The following is a 17,168-nucleotide window of genomic DNA, read 5'->3' on the forward strand; positions in this document are numbered from 1 at the left end:
TTATTTCATCTATGTCATTTTCGTTTGAGAAAAGGCTCATCCATACCATCATTTGTTAACTGAAAATAGATCCAATTTCGCAAAACCATTTTTGACATATGGACAATTATTATTTAGTAACGCCATTAACTAAATAACTTTTTAAAGGAAAACGCTCAAATATGCCATCGAACTTTGAGAAAATACTCATCTATGATGTCCGTTAAAGTTTGTCTCATCTATTGCATTTCCGTTAAAAGTTTGTACCTATTCATGTCCTTATTTTTTAATTGAAATAAGAGTTAATGTCCATGTGGTCAACAATGATTCAGCCACAATTCTTTGAAAGAGTCAAACCCTTAAAAAATTCATAACCCTTCCATGTGAAAAGAAGTTTGCTTTTAATATAATATGATATAATATAAAAATATAGAAAATATACTAAAGTGAGTGTTTTAAGGTGATGATATTATAGTAATTTAACATTCAAGTTAGAAAGTTTAATACATAATTACCCCATCAAACTTGTACCCTTTTTTGAAGTAGACACCTAAAGTTCGCGGGGGTCCTATTACCCCCATCCAAATATTTCCAACAATTCCAAATACACTATTTTTACAGTATTTGCAATCTCATAACATGTGTGTGTCCCACCCCCCAAATAAAACAATATTTTTTTATTTTTCTTACCCGTTTAATTGTGGGTCGGGTAAAACCCTGACCCACTCACATTTTAACCCTTAAAAACCCTTCTAGAAAATTCGTATTCATTTTTTCCGATGCCTTTTCCTTTTCTCTACATGATATTTAGTGGGATGTAAAGAAGAATATGAAAGATGAAGGTATTGTATATTCACTGGAATGAACTTAATCAAGATCTTCTTGGGAGGGTTTTTTCATGACCATTAACTTCTATATTTCTTATATTAAGCTCTATTTGAAAGAGGTGAAACTCTGAAAATTCCTTAGTTACACATCTAATTTTCTTAAAGAAAAGCAACAAAATGGTTCAAATTTCCTACTTGCTGCTGCTTATAGTGGACTCCTTTGTTCCCATAACAATAAAAATGGTAAATTTTTAATCTGCAATTTTATTACTTCCAGTTTGCAAGCTCCCTTTATTGAATTATTCAGATATTCTTTATGAAATTGAGATAATTACGTCTCAGAAATCATACAAACTCTTTTCAATTCTAAAGTAAATGTGAGAATGTAACAACAATTAGAATACAAAAAAACATATACACAATATTCGTCAATAATCACCCTGAAAAGCATTGGCCAAGAAATCCTTTGTTCTTGAACTTTTTAGGGGAAATGATGACTTGCAATCTTTGCTATGTGGCACGTTCACATTGGTTTAGGGGTGAATTTTTATTCATTCACGCGCCCTTCAACACTTGAGATTACACCTTCTCTGAAAATGGGTTAAAATGGTGTATTTAGAGTTGTTGAAAATGGTTTCGTGGGTAATAGGACTCCCTCAAACTTTAGGTGTCTACTTCAAAAAAAGGTCCAATTTAAATGGTGTAATTATGTATTTTTATTTCATTGTTCTCAATATTCTTTTTACTCTTTATTTCTCAAACTTGTGTCTGTTGTTGTAATTTTTCATAGTCCAAGAAAAGGGAAAGACAAAAGGAAACAAAAAGGTAGAAAAAACGAATTGAAAGATCTGATGAAACTTTTGTTTTTTCTACAAATCTCAAAAGCTGAGCTATTGTTTTTTTTTTTATAAAGAATGGAGTTGTTACTTTGTTTTTGTAATATGAAGCGATGGAGAAACAATGCATATGGTTCATCACATTGTAAATCATAAGTTCTTTTCTGGTCATTTCTCTACCTATGGTGTTTTTTATATAATTTTAGATGTCATTTTCTGTCATATCTAACAACTTAAAATTGATTTTTATCTTTTTTTATTTTTGATGAAGTGAAATATAACACTTAAGTTATGTTTTTTGGGTGAACTTTATACTGTTGCTACTTGAATTCAGTAAAATAACATATTTCAAATATAAAGGGAAGAAGAATTCTTGAATTGAATTAATTTTTATTTTATTGAGTTAATTATAAATGACTAAGGCTATTTCTATTTATGCTTTTGTAGAGATGATTTTAGATGCTAAAAGTCTAGATGATTTTAGATGCTAAAAGTCTAGAAAATTTTATTCCCTTCTACAAATATTTCCCTCAAGTATCTAAGATTCTAAAAATTTTAGACTTTTTCTAAGTACAAAAAACAAAGGTATTATTCTATAAAATTATAAAAGTTCCACTAAATATATATTTTGTATCTCCAAAAAATCAACTTTATTTTTCACAATTTAGTCCATTTAGTAGTTAAACTTAAGAAGTGTGAAGGAATTTTCAACATACATATGTTGAACAATTCTTCATTTGTGTATAAGGTCGTATCGGGTGATTCTTAAATTGTGCTTAGGTTTTAAGATCAATTCTTTAGTGTGGGTATGGAATTGGAGAGGAATTAAGGTCAAAAGAATTCCCTAGTACAAAGTTGAGTTGAAACTTTTCTTACCGATTGAGTTTTGATATAAAAGTCTACTTAGGTTAACTTCAAATGCTCATATATCTCTGCATATAATGAATTAGATGGCCTATGACCTATCAAATTAAAGTTCTATGAGTCTTCGTTCCAACTCCACCAAGTTTGCCTTATTTTGAGTTCGGTATAAAAAATTATGATTGTTTTACTGGAATATGTGCGGATAGAAAAATTCGGCGAGGACACCTGGTCATTTGGCGACTTGTCGAATGGGTTGGCGAATCACCAAATTAACTCGCTGAAATGTTCTGAAAACCATAAGTCTTTGTCTATATTGGCGATCTAAAGCGCCATTTGGCGAACTGCCAAATATTTCAGCTAGGGAACCTCCAGATCACCAATTTGGCTGACGAGATTCATTAAAAGGTCGTTGCTAATTGTCAAATAAAGCTATCCGTGCTTAAATTCCTAGCTTGAAAGCATTATTTAAAGCTTTTTCTTTGATTTTATGGTCTTCTTACGTTCCCAGAATGGTATTCTTGACCTTTTACCCTCAATTAACTTCCATATGTCCATCTTACCCTAATATCATCATTGTTATGCCGTAATTTTACCATCTTTAGAAAAATCACTTTTTGAAATGTTCTAAGTATAAAACAATTTGTGAAAAATACTTAGAAAAGAGTCGCCACTTAATTTTTTAAAGAAATTAAGAAAACTTATAATTTAAAAAGACTAACAGATTAAGTCTTTAAAAATTTAGAAAAAATGGGTAAAAGGTTCTTATTTACGCTTCAAGAAGGTTTTTAAGGTATTTGAAACGCCGGCTAACATGCGATTATCCTACGACTAAGATTAAATAGTTGACTATTTTTTTGGGAAAATAATTTAACATAAAAAATAATAATTTAAAATATTTGACTAACTTTGAGAAAATAGTTAAATAAATGACACATTTTGTTTTATTTTATTTTTTAGAAAAAGGGACATAAAATGAGACATTTGAATTAAAATGCAAGTGATTAAGGTTTTAACAAAATTAAATTTATTAGAATTTATTTGTATTATATCAAAGATAATAACTTAAACCAATTGAATTAATTAAAGAGAGCATCTTTTAAATTAAATAAAGACAAGTGAAAGTTTTGACTACATGTTTAAGTGTGTAAAAAATACAAGAGTTGATAAATGAAATTTGTTAAAACAAAACAACACAAAGAAATAGTTCATCTTTGGGGAATTCGATTAAGTTAATTAACAATTCTAAAGTTAGAGTTAATAAACAACGAACAAAAAATAATCACAATTAAATAATTTAAGAGTAAGGGAGAGAAGTTGAATTTGGGTCTTTCTTGGGCCAAATTTGTAGCCACTTTTGGGGTTTAACCCAATTCCTGTTTTTGTATACATCAGCTGTATATTGGTGTATATAGATGTATACAGCTCATTTTTCTGCTTTCCGGGACCTGTATGTCAACTCCGAAGACTTGTTCTTTGATTCTCAAGGTTGGCTGACTCGATAAAAGGATTTTGGGCCTTTATGGCCCTCTCGAAATGCGAAGGGAGGAAAGACGGGTTCATGCCAAAGAAGAGAATAATGGATCAATCAAAGGCTTCACAATTCATATCAACTTAACTATAAAATTTGAAAATTATTCATTGCTATAATTTAAAATAACAAATCCAATCAACTAAGGAGCTTTTACACAGATAACAATATTACCCAGATTTATGCAAATATTTCAAGTTAAAATGTGACCAACTAAAATGAGTAAGCTATACTAATCACATAAGCTTAAACTATTTTATTTGTTACTAGTGAATGAACTCAAACCAAAGCTATTTCACGATTTAATCAATACAAACGGAGAAACTAACCAACAACCTAAGTTGATATGTCGTAATCACAAGTTAGATTTAATCAAAAATAGCACGATACTCTACTGTATAAAGCAACGGAAGAAAGTAATGCAATGCTCCAATGGATTCACATCAAAGAAGGCTCCTAACAGAAGCAAGACCAAAGAGCAATATATTCACTTTCTTTAATAACTAACTACATTGAGAAAATTAATTATAATCACATAAACATTGCAGAGAAGATACATAACTCCACATATGGATCCATTTTAATAGTCTTAGAAGGGAGGGAGAGGACTTAAACACATGATTCTTCTTCAAAATAATTATAACAATAAATAGATAAATAAATAAATTAAAAATGCAACCAACATCACGGATCATCTTCTAAAATGCATAGCTACAAACATGATTATAACTATCACCAGACCCTTAAGGCAGGATTGATCATTCCAAGAAATTGCATCTTCTTCATAAGAAATGTAGTAACTAGAATTAAACAAAAAAGTAACTTATGTAAATTGAACTAAATTAACAAGCATAGAATATTAGACTAAAAATTTGTTTTAAGCAAGAATCTGAATACTAAGTATAACCATAAACATAGGGTTCTAAGTGATGGAATCGTCATAAGATGACTAAGATTCTTATCCTACATAACTACATATGAACAGATACAGTCACATGACAAACAACTAAACTAAAACTTCAAACAGGGATTAGAAAAATACCAAGTAATACACAAAATCTGAACCATAAGGCGAAAAACACTATTAACATAGATAAACGAAGACCGAGAAATAATCTTTTACCTTCTTCGGAGCAGCGTTTTGGGACGACGAGCTTGACCACGAAGAAACTTCCATCAGTGAGCCAATTTCGATGAGCTCCGAAAAATAAAACAACTTCGAATTCAAATAGAACAGATTCAAACTCTTTTTTTCTCTTTTAGGCTATGTTTTTCTCTCCTCTCCATTAAAAAAAAAAACTTCTATTTTTTAGAATGTAAAAATCTCTTGTCCCCAACTTCTCCCCTCTCCACTCTCAAGACTTGTCCATTTCTCCAAACTTCTCTTAATCCTCCTCCATTTAAACACAGTGAATAAGAGACTATTTATAGAGAATTGAGATCAATTTTGGGGGGAAATTGATTGATGATTTGGAATGAATTCGAATTTGAAATTTGAATTTTCTTTGCTCTTTGGCAATAATGGAAGGGATGGAGATTTCTTCTGAAAAAGAGGAAAAAGGGGATGGGACGACTGGATTTCTTTGCGAATTTTCTGGGTTTGCAGCGCGATTTGCTCGTTGGTGTTGCTGGGTCTAGTCGCGTAGGGAAGAAGATGACGCAGTGGGGTCGGGTCAGTTTGGTATGCTGTACGCATATTGCTGTTGTATGTATGTTGGGAATTGTTGTGGAGAATTGGGTTTCTGGATTTTGTTGGGCTTATGGGAATTGAGGGTTTGAATTGGGCCTTCAGGAAGTGGCCCAAAATTGTTCTTAAAAGGTGGGGTAAGCAATTGACTAAAAATTGTTATTAAATAATAGCATATTTCAATTATAGCCAAATAAAATTTAATTGGTGGATTCGGCTAAAATTTGAACAAAATGAGTTAATATTAATTAATGAGCTTCTTAATCTTAATGAAATAAAACAATTAATTTACTTGTAAACAAATTTTATTCAAAAAAATATAAACATAACTTAAACTAATCAAACTAATACTTAATTAAAGTAAAAATCTTTGAGATGATTTTTGAATATTCATAAAATATACTAATTATATATAATTATATAGAACACATATATTATTTAAAAAATATAAAGATGACAAACTATTTAAAATAACTTGCAAACTATTTTTTTTTTAATTTTTTTTATAAAACTAATTATTTTAAATCGTTTGAAATTTAAGAAGCTCGATGATTAATTTATATCGTGAAGGGTCAAAATTGAGTGTCAACAATCATTATACATATAGAAACTCTCAAAATCCCTTATTATTATTCTTCCAAAGATCAAGCACTCCAACAAAAGGATTTCTCCTTTTTCTCAAATATCTAAAGGCTCCTAGTTCAAGATTTTCTTCAGGATACCTAGGTTTTCAATCCAAGACTCTTCTCCACACTTCATCTTCCAAGATTTTCTTCAAGTTTCTCCAAGAACATTATTCTTTCAGGTATGTAAGACTACTCATAGTGATGGACTAGTTCATCCTCATGCTTTACATCTAAATTCAGTTAGTAAAATGTTATGTTTAGGATTCTACCCACAGTTTCTTGAAATCTGAATTCAGTTTGTATTTCTATTCTGAGTTCAGATTCCTTAATCATTGAGATTCCATTTATCTTATACATGTTGATTCTTAAACTAATGTTCATACTTTCATTATCACATGAACCCTATTTATTGATGTCATATTTTTAAAATATCTCATACTTGAAAAGTGAGTCCATGAGTATTTTAAATGCATGATTTAAAAAGAGCTTTAAAATTAAAAGGACATAATGGTTTCATATGTACTATTTGGAAATTGAGAAGAAAAGAGCAGATTTGACTTTCTGAAAATTATTTTGGTAAAGTAAAGTAAAGTTATGGTTTGTCACGACACGAAGTACACCCTAGACGTAACATGACAAATAAAACCCCGAGAAGCCCTATACAAGCCACTTGACATAAGTATGATGTAATGAATATACAATTTAAGATATATATATATATATATAAAAAAAAATCTCAAATTATAAGATGACACAAAAGATAGCAACATAGTACATAAGAAATACATTGAACACTACTAAGTCTGACACAAACCCTTCTAACATCATAAGAGTGGTTGAGACGTAACCCACACACCATGTACAAGTCTGAAACTGTAAAGACAACAAAAGTAATAAAAGAGTTTATGGCTTTGCCCTCGAACCATGAAGACTCACCAATCCAAGTGACCAAGTTGAGCAATCCGAATCTGAGCACGTCCGGGAGGAGAAGCGTCAAATCATATATTATAAAATAATATAGGCACAAGTATGCATTAGTACATCCAAGTATGGAGAAATGCATAAAAAAACACAAACATGATCACATGAGGACTTTAAACATGATATGCATGACCAAGTTAAAACATAGTGCAAAGCCTTTAAGAAATTCATGAATCATAAATAAAGTCGATGCATACTTAAAAACCATTTGAAAAGCTTTCATAAGCCTTTGAAGAAAGCATAGTTAATTTGTGGGATACTTACCGTTAACCACCAATAAGACCATGTGAGCTATAACATAGAATATGGTGTAACCCTTACACCGAAAAAGAGATTCTTCCTACCAAGGTAGACCCCATAACATTTATCCATATTTGCTATTGTGGATCCCCTAGCTAGGTCATTTAAGACAATCCTACAGGGGAACGTAGTTTGGGACAAGTAGATTGCTTCTAGAGACCCGACCTCTACTAACGGGAGAGCCTCTATCTCAAAGTCCTCTCTATACTAAGTAATTTCAACGGAAAAGACATAATCATATTCATATCAAAATACTTGGAAAGACATATAACTATCAATCTAATCATAAGTCATCATAGAGTAGCTCATTTCAAAAACATAATTTCATTCATAAGTGAGAAACTTTAGCTTTCACAATCATTGATACTTATCTCAAAAGCATCCTTAGTTCATAAAACATTTTTTCCATAAAACATGGATAACTTTCATATTCATAATTCATAACTTCATAAGTTTTGTTGATAAATTCATAGTCAAAATCAAGTATAAAGCATGAGTCCATATGAAATCAATTGAAAATCATGTAACTGAATCAAACCATGCATAATAGGATTGAAATAGACAATTGAATCATAACCAATAAGACTCATAGAGATTTGCATTAAATCCTAGTGAGACTGAGTGAAATTGAACTTGGAGATTGAGATTCCTTTGGGACCCAATGGATGAAAGGGATCCATTGGTGAATTCTCACTTGATACCAAAGCCTAGAAAAGCAAGAGAAAGAAGACTTTGAAGCTTGAAAGCCTAGCTTTTCTTTCTTAAACTTGAGAGCGAATTGGAGAGGATGAACTTAGATGAAAATTGGTTTTTTTTTGTAGTTTTAGGAATTGAAAGTCAGTTATAGGACTTAGAATTAGGATCAAAACGATATAGTATAGGCATTAAATGCATAAAGAAAAAAACCCAAGTACTCTTAAGAAATAATTATTGGACAGATGTACGTTTGGAGGTCTAAGGTCCGTCCTGTCAAACCGTAGATCAACAACTAAAGCTTGAAAATCTGATCAATTCCCACGAGTTAGTTGTACGACCCATCGTCTAGTCTATAGTTTGTTGGCATTACCTATAGTCCTTAAGTTACCAAAAATTACCTTAGTCCAACTGTCTTTCCACAATTTTCACTCTACTATCTGTAGCACCAACTATGACTCGTAGTTCATATTCGTCAAACATTTGTCTTACAAAAATAAATAAGTGCATAACCAACTCTATGGGGACCACCTATGACCCGTAGCTTATACGACAACTCATCATGTTTAATCGTAACTCATCATCAAAGACTTGATATTTTTCAAAAATTCAAGCAATATCCTATGAAACCCTTCCTTCGACCTGTAGAAATTTCGATGATTCGTAGGTCAAATCGTAGCACTATACTTTCTGTAATTTATTTGAACTTTTCAACCCAACTTCAACTTTCAATTTCCAAGGTGTTACATGGTTCCTTCCCTGAAAAGGGTGATAGAGCATAATTGATTTTCTAAAAATTATTTCAGTAAAGAAAGGGTATAGAAAAAGGTAAAGTTCTCTCCGAGGACTATAGAGCACGTTGATATTGATTGTTTTGGGAGTGGTATTGACCACCAAATTAGGTAAAAGACTATTTTTAACTTAAAGCTCCATAAATTACATAGTCATTGTAGGATAGGATCGTACCGACTTTCAGGCGACTCTTCACCTCCTCTTTGTAAGGCATATTGGATGGATCCATAATTATAGTTAGCATCCTATACCCCAACAAAGAATAAGATGACCCTGACAATATGGGTGAAAGGATGTATCATCGCTAGGCGCATAGTGATGGTTTTCGATTAGAGAAACTCCCCAATAGAGCAAAGTATATTATTTTCATATTGATTTTATTGCATATCTTATTGTAAAGTGTAAATAGTTTTCACTTCATATTCATGTATTGATTTTGTTGAGTTGTTTTCCGTCCTCCAGTTTAGTTATTTGTTTTATTAAGCCATATTACATGCTCGTACATTCAATGTACTGTACGTTGTCATTCGACCCGCATCATTTTATAATATAGATCCAGGTACTTAGGATGATAAACATAAGTTCCTTTGAGATCATACCATCCGCTCGTCAGCTTTTGATGAGACCTCCTTACTTTCGAAGGATTTGTTAGTAGTAGTAGATACACAGTCTTGGACTGTCTTTCAGTATTCAGTTTCATATGTTTTATTTAAAACTTTATGTTTCATACTCATTATTTTCAGATAGTTTTGAGATTCAGTAAATTGTTTTAAATAATTCTTCTGTTTTGATGCTTGGGTTTGCCTTTCGCTTAGTAGTCAGCCAGGAAAAGGGTTCACTTAAGGACCAACAACGGTTCTCGAGTACCTGTCACGTCCATGTTGTACGCTCGAGATGTGACAAACTTGCTATCAAAGCACATAGTTTAATGTCCTAGGGAGTCTATGAAGCGGTGTTAGTACAATCTTATTTATGATTGTGAGGGCCCCACTTCTATAAATAAAGGACTACAAATATTTAAGAATTTTTTTTTCTTTCATAATTTAGATCATGCAATAGAGTTGTCCCCTAAGAAACTTATGCAGATTCGTGTGTTGCTCTAATTCCTCCGACTATGCCTCATCTTCTAGGTACTAGAAATAGTAAAGTTCTTATTCCTATTAATTAATATGGCCTCTTCGATAAAGTCTTCAGAAAGTCAAGAGACTACAGAAGGGCTTGAGAGAAGCTCATTAGTATGCTTAAGTGTATTGATTCGATAGAATGCATCCTTATCCATATGAATCGTGTGTTCAAGCTAAAATCAAGATGTTCTCTTAGATTCATTCTCAAAACCTTGTTTCAGTTGATGCCTTTTAAGAAAGAAGTATGTTTTAGAGTGCTTGGATAGTAATGTCGCCCAAAAGATGTATTTGAAAATGTAGTAACCTAATCGTAACCACAAAAAATCATAAAATCATATAGGTCAATCTACTCCAACTCAGTCTAAAAGTATCAAATATAGGGAAACAGGGGCAAATCTAACCCTATCATATTAATTATCCATCATACTGTCACAAACAACACAATCATAATCAAACAATAACCTAACTGAGTCCCCTCAAGCCTGGAAGGTACACAACAACAAACATAACCCAATCACCCCTAATATGACCGCCATGTACAAACAACAACCTATTATACTAGTGATAGATGATACATATAAATGTGAGTTATTTAATAATAAGCAGTAGTGCCAAGTGCCACGTGTCAAGTACCAAGTATATACACTACCTCATGCCTCTGGCACGCATGCAGGTAGGATCCATACGGCTCCCACATCCTGTTCAGTGGGTCACACGGACAAAGGGACTCACAAGGGATCACTTGAGAAGCCCATATATACCTGCCTAGTCCCGATGTATGACTTTCACAATCGATCCTCTTGGATCTGCTCCATCATGATGACAAAGATATATATGTAACCAAATCAATATAGAAAGGGTCGTGACTCTCCGACATATCAAGTAAAAAGTGAGCATATCCTCGATGTCTCTTTATCTCAAAAGACAATTTATCAATATGGTAAAGGTAGTAAGACTCCGATAAAAATCAGTTTTAAGAGTAAAAAGGGCAAAATCCTACTTTTCTCAAAATGGTAGTAAAATCAATGCATTTGTAAAAGCACGTGAAAGAGTTTCAATGCAATGCATGTCATCACTAGCATCCAAACAATGACATCTAAAAAACCTAATATACACAACGAAGTGCAAAAAATAAGAAGTTTTGGGAACTTTTTTGCATTAAATTTCGACTAAGGTGTGTTTCTCAAACTAATAATTGATAGTTTAGGTATAAAACTCACACTCTCAATAGTTATGGTACGAAACTCAAAAAGGGCATACTTTAGGTGTGTTTTTAACCCTTATCTAAAAAATATTTTGAATTTTTTTCAAAAGATTAATTACAACACCTATGCCTATGCAGAGGATGTTCAATCACGAAATACAACATATTGAATGGAGTTCTAATCTGTTTACTTTCTAAGGCAAGAATGTTACATGTCATAGTTTCTTATCTATTGAAACATCAAGTGAGTAAAGAAAAAGACTTCCATTTCAATAATGAATACTCTAATAAAAATAGTCCTAACCGAAGGCTCTGTCAATATCACATCCTAGATAATTAGGAGGCTTAACCTTGATTTAAGGGGTTGGTTTTTTTATTTAAATAAAAATGTTGACCATTAGATTTTGAAATAGACATATGTCACAAAATTACATATGCACTGGTCCAGTTAGAGTGATCATGTACTTGAGATGAGTCACCTCTGACCATGATAGGCAAAAAATGCTTAGTTGGGTGTGTAAATTATAAAAGAGTTTAATTAATATGCACCGATGATATTTTATTTTACACAATTAGTAACTTTGAAGTCTATTACATGGAAGTTTTTAAGTATTTCTACTTTTTAATATTTAAATAGAGAAGTGTTTACTGTTGAAAATACTTTTGTACTTGAAGCAAATTATTAGTTTTGTCCTCAAATTATTGACAACCTTAATTAAACAACTCTACTTGACTAACTAAACTTAGATATACCTCTATTTGCCACATGATATAGCAAGTGGTCTCAAACTCTTGTAGGAACATGAGACTCTTAATAAAAATCCGAGAGAAGTATTGAAAATACCTCTAAACTTGACGAGAATTTAAACTTGGACTCTACTTTATTCTATCCAAACAATGATCTTGTTTAAACCCAAAATACAGAAGAGGGTCGTCTTACTTTCATGAGTTTGATCATCACTAATTTAGGTATTTTATTTCTTCCACACCATGTAAACAATTAGTTTCATACACCATTCGCGTAATCACTAGCTCTATTATATATGGAAGTCTTCACTTTTTACCCCAGATTTTGTGGTGAGGAAATTTTATGATTTATCCTCGTTATTGAAAATAATTTAAGTTTGAAAGATCAAAATGGTAGATCTAAAATAATTTATCTCAAAAATTAATATAATATAAGTATTAAAAAAACAAATATGAATATTTCCATTTGTATAATTCGCTTGTCAATATACAAACAAGCTAACTATATGAACAAACTTTGTATTTATATATTTAGGAATATTTCAAAACTTGTACAAACCAAATATATCAACATGAAAGTTATATACAAGTTAGGGTAAGCATATGCAAATTGTAGATTTATACAATTAGAAAAATTTTAGATTTATACCATTAAGAGTTGAATTATACAAATTCTAAATATGTGCCACATAATTATGATTGCAAGTTGATGACAAATGGTATTAATTAAAAAAATAGCTACATTAACTAATTAACAAGTTAGATTTGCTTATCCACATAATTTTCTCTAAAATTAATGATGTGGAATAATAATTTAAGTGGGTCCACATGATATAACTACTTTCAAACTTGTGGTGCACGTGTACATAATCTTGATGCTAGCACGCATGTCCACGACTGTTCATTGTTTGGATAAAATTAAATTCAAATAGAAATATCGAATTATATTAATTAAATAAATTAATTTTATTTGACTTTGATTTGATTTTATATTTTTAAATCGATAATAGTTAATTTAATTTTATTAAGAAAATCAAAGAAATAACTGAATTGAATCGGTAAATGATACTCCCTCTGTCCCAATTTATATGACTTACTTTCCTTTTTAGTCAGTCCCAAAAAGAATGACACATTTCTATTTTAAGTAACAATTTAGCTATAAAATATCTATTTTACCCTTAATGAAATGATTTACAGCCACACAAATTTCTATCATTCATTTTGGACCACAAGTTTTAAAAGTCTTCCTTCCTTTCTTAAACTTCGTGCCGAGTCAAAGTACCTCATATAAAATGGGACAGAGGGAGTATGTATATTTTTATTATTATTAACAATTAAAAAAAAGAAAAATTACATGATTAAGCAAGCATATACTAGTTAATTATGCATTATAGCTATAGTTTTAGTTAATTATCACTCGCGACAAATAATTACTGCTAATTACGTGGGCTGGGGTTTTGAATTTGTATGATTCGCACGCTTGTATAATTTGAAATTCGTATAATATAATTTGTATAACTTTTGTATAATGTAATTTTGTATCATATAATTTGTATAACTGTTTGAAGTTCAGATGTTTGTATTTGTATAAATTCGTTATTTCGAGTATATACAAAAAATAGCTCAATTATACAAACGTACCCGCAAATTATACAAACCTACAAATTATACAAACCTGCGAACTATACAAACGAGGCAATATAAACTGTAGCTATAACCGGTAAATATGCAAACTATAGGTATGAAACATAATTAAGTTTATTATAGTGTCTATTTGCGATAATTCCCCTTAAACAAATAATTTTTTTAAAACAAATCCACTTTTGTAACGATATGGTATATGTAACCAGTTTTATTATTAATTTGATGTTAATTTTAAGCAATAACTTATCCAAATCGATTCGTGAATTCTAGGCATGTCAATAAAGTGGTGTCTACTTCATCACCTCTCCCACTTTTTATATAGGATAATATATACTCTGTGTCCCAGTTTATATGACGTACTTTTCTTTTTAGTAAGTGTCAAAAAGAATAACAAATTTCTATATTAAGAACAATTTAATTTTAAAATACTCATTTTATCTTAAGAAAAGATTTATAGTCACACAAATATTTATCACTTATTTTAGACCACAAGTTTCAAAACTCCATATCAAGTCAAACTAACTCATATAAAATGGGATGGAAGGAGTAAATATTTTAACACTATTTTAATAATGTCTAATCCTTATAAAAAAATAAAAAAATAAGTCTTCTCAAAAGCATGACCAAGCATGTATTTCACACCTATTTTGATGCCAGATGCAACATTCATGTGAACATCACTAAAATTTAAACATTGTTTTCACTAAGCTGGTGTTGTGCCTATAAATAAAGGATATTTTCTGTTTTCTTTCTAACCAAATATCCAAAGCCTTTTAGCAATTATAAAATTTCTCAATGAAGTCTCAATTCCTCTACTTGCTCTCATTTTTTTGGGTAAGAAAATTATATTTCTCTATTTATCCCATATATATAGTTGTATACTTTCTCTATGAATCAAAATAGTCATAATTGGAAAAACATCAACTAATATTTACTTATTGTTTAATTACATGAGGAATTATACTGATTGAATATTTAATTGTTTATTGTTGTTTATATGTAGCTTGCTTTTTGTAGTAAGTCAAGAAGCGATATCTCTGGAAGTTTATTGAAAAATAAAATTGCTCAACACTCAGATATCTAAAGTGATCAAAGATGTTCTTCCCCACACAGGTTTATTACAAGTTTGTTTAATTTTGTATATATATACAACATAAAATGACTTTTCCAGAAAAAAATATTATTTTTCAGTAAAGTTATACTTATCATAACTACCGTGCTTGTGAATTTGATTTTGTAGATCATAAATCCAATAGTAGTCAGAAAGTATATCTCGGTTTTGGATTGTGGCATTGGCATCATGCTGCTACAAAGAAAGAGATTTGTGAGCTGAAAGACGATAACAATAATTTTCTTTACAAACCTTACTTCTTCGAAAACGACTTGAAGAAAGGAAATATCATAAACTTTCCCTCTTTCAATGATAAAAACAATGCACCATTTTTGCCTCACCAATCAACCATTCCCTTCTCATCGAAAAAAGTCCCAGAAATTCTAAACCATTTCTCAATCGATAGTAAGTCAAAGGATGCTCAAACAATCAAAGAAACAATCGATTTATGTGAAGAGCCAGATCACCACAAAGAGAAGAAATTTTGTGCAACCTCATTAGAGTCGATGGTAGATTTCATGTTATCTGAGCTAAGAACAAACAATATCCAAGCAATTACGTACAACGGAGGTAGAAAGGGAAAGTAGTCAAATATTTCAGAAATACACCATGGAAAAAGTTGAAGAAATAGCAGATGGAAATAACATGGTATGCCACCAAGTTAACTATCCATACGCAGTGCATTATTATCATGTTGGAGGAAGAACCAAGACATTCATGGTATCTATGATAGGTGTTGATGGAACAAAAGTTAAAAGCAGTATCAGTATGCCACCAAGATACATCCTTTTGGACCCCAAAGCGATTACCTTTTGTAGTGCTCAATGTTAAGCCTGGAACTACCCATATTTGTCATTTCCTTCCAAATGATCAAATTGTCATTTTCCCTTCTAAAAAGGCCACTAATTAGGCTATTATTTGTATGACATCATTATAATTATGGAAATGAATCTGGCTTAATGGTTTTTTTTGTGTGATCTGCAATATGAATTTCATATATTGATTATAACCTTGTGAAATATTTTTGAGATTTAATTGTATGCGCAAAATGATATTCAAATTGAGCCAATCTTTTCATTGGATTAACTTGTAACGTGCTACATGCAATCTATATTGAGCATTATCTCATGGAGCATAATATAAAAGAAAGTAAATCATAGCCTACCTCGAAGACGAACTGCAATCTCAAACCGTCCAAGCGCTATCCTCCTCTTTTCCAGATCCTCAGACTGACACGGTACTATCAACATCAAAAACTATTGCATCATTCTGAGAAGAATGATACCCATATTGCTATAACATATTTCGGACCCAAAATCGGGTAAAAAATGGGCCCGTGGGACTCATTAATTGAATTTGAAAATTGAACCTGTCACTAGGCGTCCCTAATATATAGCTAAAGGAACTTGTGACAAAAATTGGACACAATTCGAGCTCGAAAATCTACTCAAGGAGGCTCACCAACAACTCTGAATGCTCAATTGGATCAACGAAGCGCTGGATGTTGATCCTGGTTACCTGTATCTACATCATAAAAAGATACAGGCCAAATGGCATCAGTACATTGAATGTACGAGCATGCGAGGGGAAATCTAAACAAGACGTAAGTTTGAAAGGAACTGAAAGAACAAACCTGGTCTCAACTCAACTCAATTGAACTGAACTCATTTCAATATAAATCAATGTAAATAAGTGCATTATAAAGAAAAGCTTTAAAACATGGATATCAACTCTATGTATTTAGAAATACAATAATAACTTTGTATGTATACAAAGATACAATATAGACTCTGAAATGTATATAAAAATACAAAATAATATTGTTGTGGGAGTTTCTCTAACCGACAACCATCACGTAAGAGCTATTGTGATGATACAACGTTTTGCCTCACGTTGCCAGGGTTGTCCTATACCTTGCCGAGGGTATAGAACCTGACTACCAAGTGGATCCACTAGTCTATGCTAAAAAACACTAATGAATCATCTAAAAAGTATGACCCTTTTCTACCCATGATGGCTATATGGTTTATGGAGGTTGGCCCGGCTAGGAGTTGTCTGAACTCTCCCACATATCGATGCTCAATACTACTCCCAAAATATAATACTAGCTCTTATGTTTAAAAACATATTTCTTTCTGTGGTTTGAGATAATTGCTCAAAACTTAGCTCAAAGGCTCCTCTAGAAAATCAAAATGTCCTCTCTTGCTTAATTGTGAAAGTATTTA

The 17,168-nt window shown here is 31.4% G+C and overlaps 1 pseudogene; it reads left to right on the forward strand.

The window, feature by feature from the left end:
- The first annotated feature begins 5,555 nt into the window (after positions 1-5,555).
- Positions 5,556-15,853, forward strand: LOC125825183 (BURP domain protein RD22-like; annotated as a pseudogene).
- Positions 15,854-17,168: the final 1,315 nt, after the last annotated feature.

Source organism: Solanum verrucosum, unplaced genomic scaffold, assembly GCF_900185275.1.
Source record: "Solanum verrucosum unplaced genomic scaffold, falcon-dt-bn FXZP01000113.1, whole genome shotgun sequence".
Lineage (NCBI taxonomy): Eukaryota > Viridiplantae > Streptophyta > Magnoliopsida > Solanales > Solanaceae > Solanum > Solanum verrucosum.